Here is an 8,837-nt window from a genome sequence, read left to right as displayed (position 1 = left end):
CACAATAGTCAAGATATGGAACCAACCTAAATGTCCATCCACAGATGACTGGATAAAGAAACTGTGGTATATATGCACAATGGAATATTATTCAGCCATAAAAAAGAATGAAATTCTGCCATTCACAGCAACATAGATGAGTTTGGAGAAAGTTATGTTAAGTGAAATAAGCCAGGCACAGAAAGAGAAATACCACATGTTCACATTCATATGTGGGAGCTAAAAATGAAAACAAACAAAAACAATTAAATAATAATAAAAATAAGTTGAACTATTAACAGGAGAGTGACGAACTGTGGTTACTGGAGGTGGGAAAGCGGAGGGAGAGGAAGGGTAGTGTGAGGCTGGTTAATGGACACAAAAGTACAGTGAGATAGGAAAAATAAGCCCTATTGGTGTACATTTGACCCAGAAACCTATAATTAATAATGATTTACTGCATGCAATGAAATGACTAGAAGAGAGATCAAATGTGCCTATCACAAAGAAATATTTGTTTTACAATGATGAATAGGCTAATTATCCTGAAAAGATCAGCACACATTGAATACATGCGAAATGACTAGAAGAGAGATCAAATGTGCCTATCACAAAGAAATGTTTGTTTTACAATGATGAATAGGCTAATTATCCTGAAAAGATCAGCACACATTGAATACATGTATTGAAATATAACTCTTTGCCCTATAAATAAATATGTGCAATCAACATATTTCAATAAAATTTTAAATAAATTAATTAATAATAATAAAAATTTCTAAAAGGAGGTTTAGTTTTGTATATGGTGTGTGGTAAGGGTTCAACTTTATTCTTTTGCATGTGGATATTCAGTTTTCTGAACATCATTTGTTGAAGAGAGTGTCCATTCCCCATTTGGTAGTCTTGGAACCCTTGTCAAGAATCACTTATCCGTATATGCAAGAGTTTATTTCTGGGCTCTCTGTTCTATTCTGTTGGCCTGTACATCTATCTTTATGCCAGTACCACACTTTCTTAATTACTGTTGCTTTGCAGTACGTTATGACATCAGGAACTATGAGACTTCCAAATTTGTTCTTTTTCAAGATTGTTTTGGCTCTTTAGGGTACCTTGAGATTCCGTGTGAATTTTAGGATGATTTTTTCTAAGAAATGCATCTATTTGTTAAACTGAGTTAATATTATAAGTCCTATCAACTTTTCCTTCCCTTTTAGAAACCTTGTGATGCTTATTCATTGGTGTCTAAATAACTGGTTGTGCAAACAGAAACTTCTGACACCCAAGATAAATTTTTCATGTCAACCATTGAATATTTAGGCATCTCTTAATTGAAAAGATCTAAATAGTTTCATAAGATCATTTTTAAGCTGCATGCATGCCAAGGGTTGAGTGAAGATCAAGGATTGAGTTACAACCACACGCAGAGGTTCTATTATTGTAAATAGCTTTTGCAGGAATGGCTCATTGTCAAATATTAGAGATATTTATTGTGAGACATCTAAAATGAATCCACATGTAGGTCCTTATAAAAAAATGTGCATTTAAACAGTATTCCCCCAATAATAAAAAAGTCTTTCACCTTAACAATATATTTATTTTTCAACAACATCATCTGACCTGATTTTCCCAGTAAGAACATGAACTCTGGAGCCAGACTGCCAGGGATCAAATCCAGCTCTGCTATTAAGTAGCTGTAAGAACTTGGGTAAGTTACTTAACCTCCTTGTGCTTCATTTTTGCCATCTGCAACGTAGAAATGAGCTACCTTTTAAAGTTTTTGTGAGGATTCATTGACTGCTATATCCATGTTAACTTTTTTGTTATTGTCATGACAATAATGATTCCTGTATATTGTTTTCTGTTCAGGTGGGAATTTTATTTACGACTAAAATGTATTCCATACTTGACTGAAGACATATGTAAATTTATGGATTCACTTAAGGCTTACCAATTATGGGAACATACCTTTTTTGTTACTTAGAGTCCTAATCAACACTCCCAGGGGTTCTAATCGAGGAACCCGATGCTTCCCACTGCCAGGGTGGCACTTTTCCCACCCCATCACACTGCTGCTCCTGGGACAATCTCATGTGATTGAGAAAGGACACAGCATGTGATGGAATTCTACCCTTTTTTGGCCATGTGAAAGTTATTTTGTGTATTTGTCCAGAATTTTTAAAGTTTTTATTTAAACTTTTTGTTTTGAGATCACTGTAGACATCCAATTGTACGAAATAACACAAAGCTCTTTTATACTATTTACCCAGTTTTCCCTAATAATATCTTGCAAAACTACACTACACTGTCATAACTAGAATTCACATGGTAAAGTTGAGATACAGAACAATTCTATCACCACAAGTATCCTTCATGTTGCCCTTTCCCCCACCCCTGACTCCTGGCTGTGAATAAGTCTTCCTGTGGGTATATGTGTTCATTTCTTTTGGGTAAATACCAGTAATTGGAATGGCTGGATTGTATGGTTTAACTCTCTAAGGTAATGCCATATGTTTTTTCGAAATGGCTGTATTATTTTGCATCCCTTTCAACAATGTATGAGAGTTCCAGTTGTTTCACATCCTTGCAAGCACTTGGTACTGTTGGCTTTTTAAAAAAAAAAATGTGGTAAATACACATAACATAAAATTGACCATTTTGACCATTATTAAGTAAACAGTTCAGTGGTACTAAGGGCTTTCATGTTGTTGTGCCACCATCACCACCATCTATGTCCAGACCATCCTGCAAAACTAAAAGTCTGTACCCATTAAAGAATAACACCCCACTTTCCCCATCCTAAGCCCCTGGAAACCAGCATTCTACTTTCCATCTCTGTGATTTTTGACTACTCTACATACCTCATATAAGTGGAATCGTACAGTTTTTTCCCTTTTGTGCCTGCCTCATTTCACTTAGCATCATGTCCAAGATTCAACCATGTTCGTTCAAGGTATACATATGTAACATAGGTCAGAACTTCCTTTTTAAGGCTGCATCATTGTATGCTACATTTTGTTTATTCATTCATTTACCAATGGACACTTGGGTTGCTTCCACCTTTTGGCATTGTGATTAATGCTGCTATGAACACAGTGTACAAGCATCTCTTTGAAAACATGCTTTTAATTCTTTTGGGTTTATACCCAGAAGTGAAATTACTGGATGCTATATCTTTTTCCACAGCAGTTACACCGTTTTACATTCCCACCAACGGTGTACACAAGGGTTCTAATTTCTCCACTTCTTCGCCAATACTTGGTATTTTCTGTTTGTTTGCTTTGACAGAAGCCATCCTTGTGAGTGTGAAGTAGTCTCTCATTGTGGTTTTGATTTGTGGTCTGGGATATTAGTTGCCGTACCCGGAAGTCACCTCAGCTTGTTTAAGCAGAAAGGGATTTATTAAGGGATATTGAATAGATGGTGGATTCTCCAAGAGGGTGAGAGAACCAGATCTGGAGCCTCTACAGCCAGAAACAATACCAGAACCACTCTGCATGTCTGCCTCGGCCAGACCTCAGTTCTGCTACTGCTGCCGCTGGCGCTACAGATGGCTCAGCTAATGCTGGACACTGTGCACAAGACGCTGCATCATTCCTGCCCTGAAGTCCAGACTTCTTCCCATTATCCAAGCCAGAAAAATGGTTCAGGACAGCACCTGCTTCCTCATGCTGCTCTCTTTCCAACTGAGACTTGTGTGAGTGAGTGTGGTTGGGAGAGCCTGCACCCTAGCTGCTATGGAGATGGGAATGGGAGTTCAGGCTTCTGCTTTTGGAGAAACCAGATTCACAATGTGGGAAATCACTCTGACATAAGAAGGGTTTTCAAAGACAGACACAACGCATGAGAAATATCTGCTGTACTTTCCCACCCTATTTATAGATAGGGATATTAATAGCTCACTGATTTGTTTTGAAGATGAAATGAGATCCCTCATGTAAACTGTCTAACACAGTTCCTGGCGCAGAGCAGGTGCCAGTAATGTTATCCTTCTCCTTTCAACAAAATGTGAGCATCACTTCCTGATGTAACATAAGGCAGCTGTGTGATACGATTTTAGGAAGCTTGAAAGAGCTCTGTGATCCCCTAATATCCTAACATAAAGTTCCACGTTATTACTTTAGCTTAAGTTCTGATCTTCAGAAAATGCAAATATCTAAAAAAAGGTGCTATTTTAGGCTATAAATTACATATTAATATAATGACGCATCATATATTAGAAAGAGCACTGCCTTGGACAGTAAGAGGTCTGAGTTCAAATTTCATCTCCTTATGGATCCTAGCAATTGGGCTATAAATGGCAGCTCTTGACAGCAGGTTCTGCTGTGGAGCAGAAAGAAGAAAGCAGGAATGTCCTGGGCCCATGAAGGGATGCAAAGGAACTCTCAGGGAAGAGAGGACACAGCTGCAGCCCATGCTGCATCTGGGGGCAGAATGCTGGGACAACGGTGCTCTTTCCATACCAGAATGGCTGCTATGAGATGGGCATCAGTAAAAACATCAGCACGAGATTTTGTGGATTACTTAAGTATCTTGAAATTCTCTTCTGATGTAGACAGCACAGACCTAGACTCACTCACACCGCTAACTAAAGTGTTATTTCCTTTCTATATTCCATTCTTTAGTTTTTTAATCCACTTTATTTTTAATCTTTTAAAAAAAGTTTTATAATCTACTTTACTCTTATCTCTGATTTACCATGAGTGCCATAGTTTCATTTTGCTACGTGTGAAAGAAATAGTCTAAAAATATACTATCTGGTACATAGGAACCTAAATAAAATTTTTTAAAATAAAAATGCCAATTTTGGCACAAGGAGAGGGCTTTTAGTGCATAGTTCACTCACTGCTATTCATTTTCCTAATTTAGTCCAAACTGGAATATTCAGAAATTGTAAGTGTAGGTGATTTAAATTGGGATATTGGGTCATTAGTTCTTCAAGCAAAAGTCCTACAAGTAAGGAATAAATTCATGGGGAAAAGATTCTTTGTCCTTATTTGTATACAATGTTACTTATGGAAATTAATTAATTATATAACGAATATCTCTTGTAACATACAGTAGATACAAAGTTGAATTAGCACACAGTCCTTGTTCTCAGGTATTAATTCTGGAGGGGTAGACGGAAATATAACTAGTTAGAATACAGTATGGTAAGTCTTAACAGAAGCAAGTACAGAGTATGATACTAGACTATTTTAAATTATTTATATTTTAGAAAGTTATACAATAGTCCCCCCTTATCTGCGATTTTGCTGGCAGAGGTTTCTGTTACCCATGGTCAACCGTGGTCCAAAAATATTACACGGAAAATTCCAGAAACAGTTTATGAGTTTAAAGTCGTGCACCGTTCTGAGTAGCACGATGAAATCTCGCACTTATCCCACTTTGTCCTGCCCAAGATATGACTCATCTCCTGACGAGCTGGTGGTAGCCAGGCAGCAGTCCCTCCTCAGGGGCCAGAGCAGGTTCTAGTAATCCTAATCTTTCTCTTTTTCTTCCTTCAACCTTAATAGTGGTAACCTCTTCCTACAGTTGTTATCTAGTGTCCTATTTTTGTTTTCAGTCTTCCAATTGTGTAACAATTCCCTATATTAACTCCCCTTTACTAAAATACCTAGTGTGGTTTCTGTTTTGTTGTCTGGACCCTGACTATAGCTGATAAACCTAGACTCATTACATTTAAATAATTTACTCACATTTTTTCATTTTCAGAAAACTGGCAGGTACTTGCAATTTATCTGCATTTTACAGAAGACAGACTCTAAGAGTCAAAGAAAAAATTTCTTAGTGTTATACCCATGAATGGAATTACTCCATTACTGACTCACAGTACTCATTGTGAACTGGGCTTTAAGGAATTTAAGTGAACATTATTATCCACTGTGGGTCTGCAGAAACCAGAAACTGAGAAATAATTATATACTTGAAAGCTTGACACAAAGTCAGTGCTTTATATAAGGCATTTACATGTTAAATGGCTGGGACGTCCTGGGAGGTGCTCAATGACCAACATAGATCTCTGGATTCTTTTGTGGCCTCTAATCATCGCAAGATAATCATGGTGAAGTAACTAATCCAGGAAGACTTAGATTTGGGAAACATGACCAGGATGAAGTCATATACCCCAAATTAAATGTCATATTTAAAGCATGCTAAATATTACACTTAGCAAAATTACTGAGGAAAGAATGCATGGTTGAATATCATAATGATTTAATGGTGAGTGGTTTTGTTTTTTTAAGCTTCTCCAAGTGTGATTTATACAGGACATATGTTGCCTTCCCTTGCCCAGAAACCATTTCTCCTTCTGTTAAAAGCCCAATATCCATTCTTTCATCTGCTTTGGATATTTGTCTTAATGGGACTGTAGTTTAAAATACCTCATTCTCCATGACCAAGGGATATCCAAAGCTAGGCCAAGCAGATTCTCTTCCCTAGGAGTCTGAATCTGCATGAAAGGACATAGTGCAGAAGGCTTTTGGCATGGATTCTTCCTGAGTGCCCAAAGGACTGTCCACTGGCTCCTGCTGATCTTCTCTGAGCCAGTTCTTCAGCTTTTTCTTTAATCAATTACTACCAAAGAACAAAGAACCCTGATACAGGAGCTTGACTCTCAGTTGTGTTTTTTTATTTGCTTTTTGTTTGGTGGCTGGCAGGTACGGGGATCTGAACCCATGACCTTGGTGTTGTAAGTTTGTGATTTAAACAACTGAGCTAACTGGCCAGTCCCCTCAATTATGTTTATTACTGATACAATTTCCTCTTCCTGGAATGTCCTTCACTCCCATCTTAATGTTTCCAAATACTGTTACCTTTAGAGACATGGACTAGTTTAATGGTTTTCTAAGATATTTGAGCTATACTTGATAGTTCTCAGTTTAAGCAGTCATAAAGGGACTGTCTGCATTTAGACACACATGGGGACCTGGAATTGATCCCAACTTTCCAACTGACTTAATGTGGGTGGTAGCTATGGATATGTGCTGATCAGTCCTCCCTTCAAGAGAGAACATGCTACAAGAAATTAGTTAACCTTCAGAATTCACCTGAGCCAAGCTCTCTGTAAGCATCTCCTAGTTAACAACTGAGTTTTGTGTGGATTTGAAAGCTGAGCCATTCCTTTCCAACACAGGATTCTTCCAGTAGGCAGTTTTTACTCTGGGGCTGCCCACTGACTGGCCATGATATTTTCAGAGCTGCACCATAGTCTGAGGATCTATCAAATTCTTCTTCCTCCTCTTCTGATTCCACACGTATCAGATCTATGCTGAGAGTCTTCCTGCTTACTCCTGCCCACCTGCCCCCCCTCTTCTATTCTTCACATAAGGTGATTCCCCAAATAAATCCCTTGCACTTTTATTGTCTTGATGTCTGCTTCTGTAGCACCCAATCTATGACAATGGCTAACCTCTTTGGTTTTCTCATTTACAAAATACGCATCTCACTACCTACATCATAGGATTAAGATGAAAATTAAATATTTTCCCCTAGTACAGATCTTGGCACAGATTCTTTTTAGTAAATGCTTTTATTGAAGTGTAAGTACATATAGAAAAATGAATAAATCATGAGTGTACAGCTTCTATTACAAAGTGAGAAGGAATGGAACATTTCCAGTGCATCAAAAGTATCCACTTATGTCCCATCTCAATCATTATTCTCTAACTCCTCCTCAAAGATAACTACTATTCTGATTTCCAACACCATAGTTTGCCTGTTTTGAACTTCATGTAAGTGAAATCATACAACATACTTTTAATGTCTGGACTCTTTCATGGAACATTATATTTTGGGGGTTTGAAGTCCACGTTGCTGTGGATTGTTCTGTAGTATTTTGAGTTGTCAATATACCACAATTTATTTGGTATATATTTCTGGTGTTGATAGATGTTTGAATTGTTTCCAACTTTTGGCAAGTACAAATAATGCTGCTTTAAACAGTCTTGCATATGTCTTTTGGTGAACATATCTTCTGGGTGTAGATCTAGGACTGGAATTGCTGGGTCATAAGGTATGTGTATGTCCAGCTTCGGTTTATCAAAGTGACTGCATCAATTTACACTCCTACCATAGCGTCTAAGAGTTTCAGTTGCTCCATATTCTCAACACTTCATATTGTCTTTTTCATTTTAGCCATGCTAAAATGTGTATTGCACTGTAGTTTTATTTTGTATTAGCATTGCTGTTTTAATTTGTATTTCCCTGGTAACAAATGAAGTTGAATACCCTTTCAAGAGTTTATTGACCCCTTGGATGTTCTCTTTCAAAGTAGATTTATTGAGGTATATTTTATTTATTTATTTTTGGTGGCTGGCCAGTAAGCGGATCCGAACCCTTGACCTTGGTGTTATCAGCACCACGTTCTACTGAGTGAGCTAATTGGCCAGCCCCTTATTGAGGTATATTTTACAGACCATAAAATTTAGTCATCTTGGGTGTACAAATCAATGATTTTTGGTAAATTTACAAAGTAGTGCAACTATCATCACAATCTAATTTTAGAACATTTCCATGATCTCAAATGAAACCTCAGGTTCATTCGAGGTCACTCCCCATTCTCAACCCCTGCCACAGGCAACCACTTATCGACCTTCTATCTGTACACAGATATACCTTTTCTGGACACTTCGTATGAATGGAAATCATTACAATATGTGATCATTTGTTACTGGCTTCTTTCACTAAGTATGTTTTTGGGGTTCATCCTCTTTGTAGCATGTAGTTTCTGTCTTTTTATTTCCAAATAATATTCTATTGCATGGATATGCCAGATTTTTTTTCCCAGCTTATCTGAAATGTTTTTATTTCTCTTTCATTCTTTTTAAAAATTAATTTTTTTTTAAACATACTAAGATGTC

The sequence above is a fragment of the Galeopterus variegatus genome, unplaced genomic scaffold (genome assembly GCF_000696425.1).
Source record: "Galeopterus variegatus unplaced genomic scaffold, G_variegatus-3.0.2 Scaffold687, whole genome shotgun sequence".
NCBI classification, from domain to species: domain Eukaryota; kingdom Metazoa; phylum Chordata; class Mammalia; order Dermoptera; family Cynocephalidae; genus Galeopterus; species Galeopterus variegatus.
The sequence above is the reverse complement of the archived record's forward strand: the minus strand, read 5'-3'. Positions refer to the sequence as shown.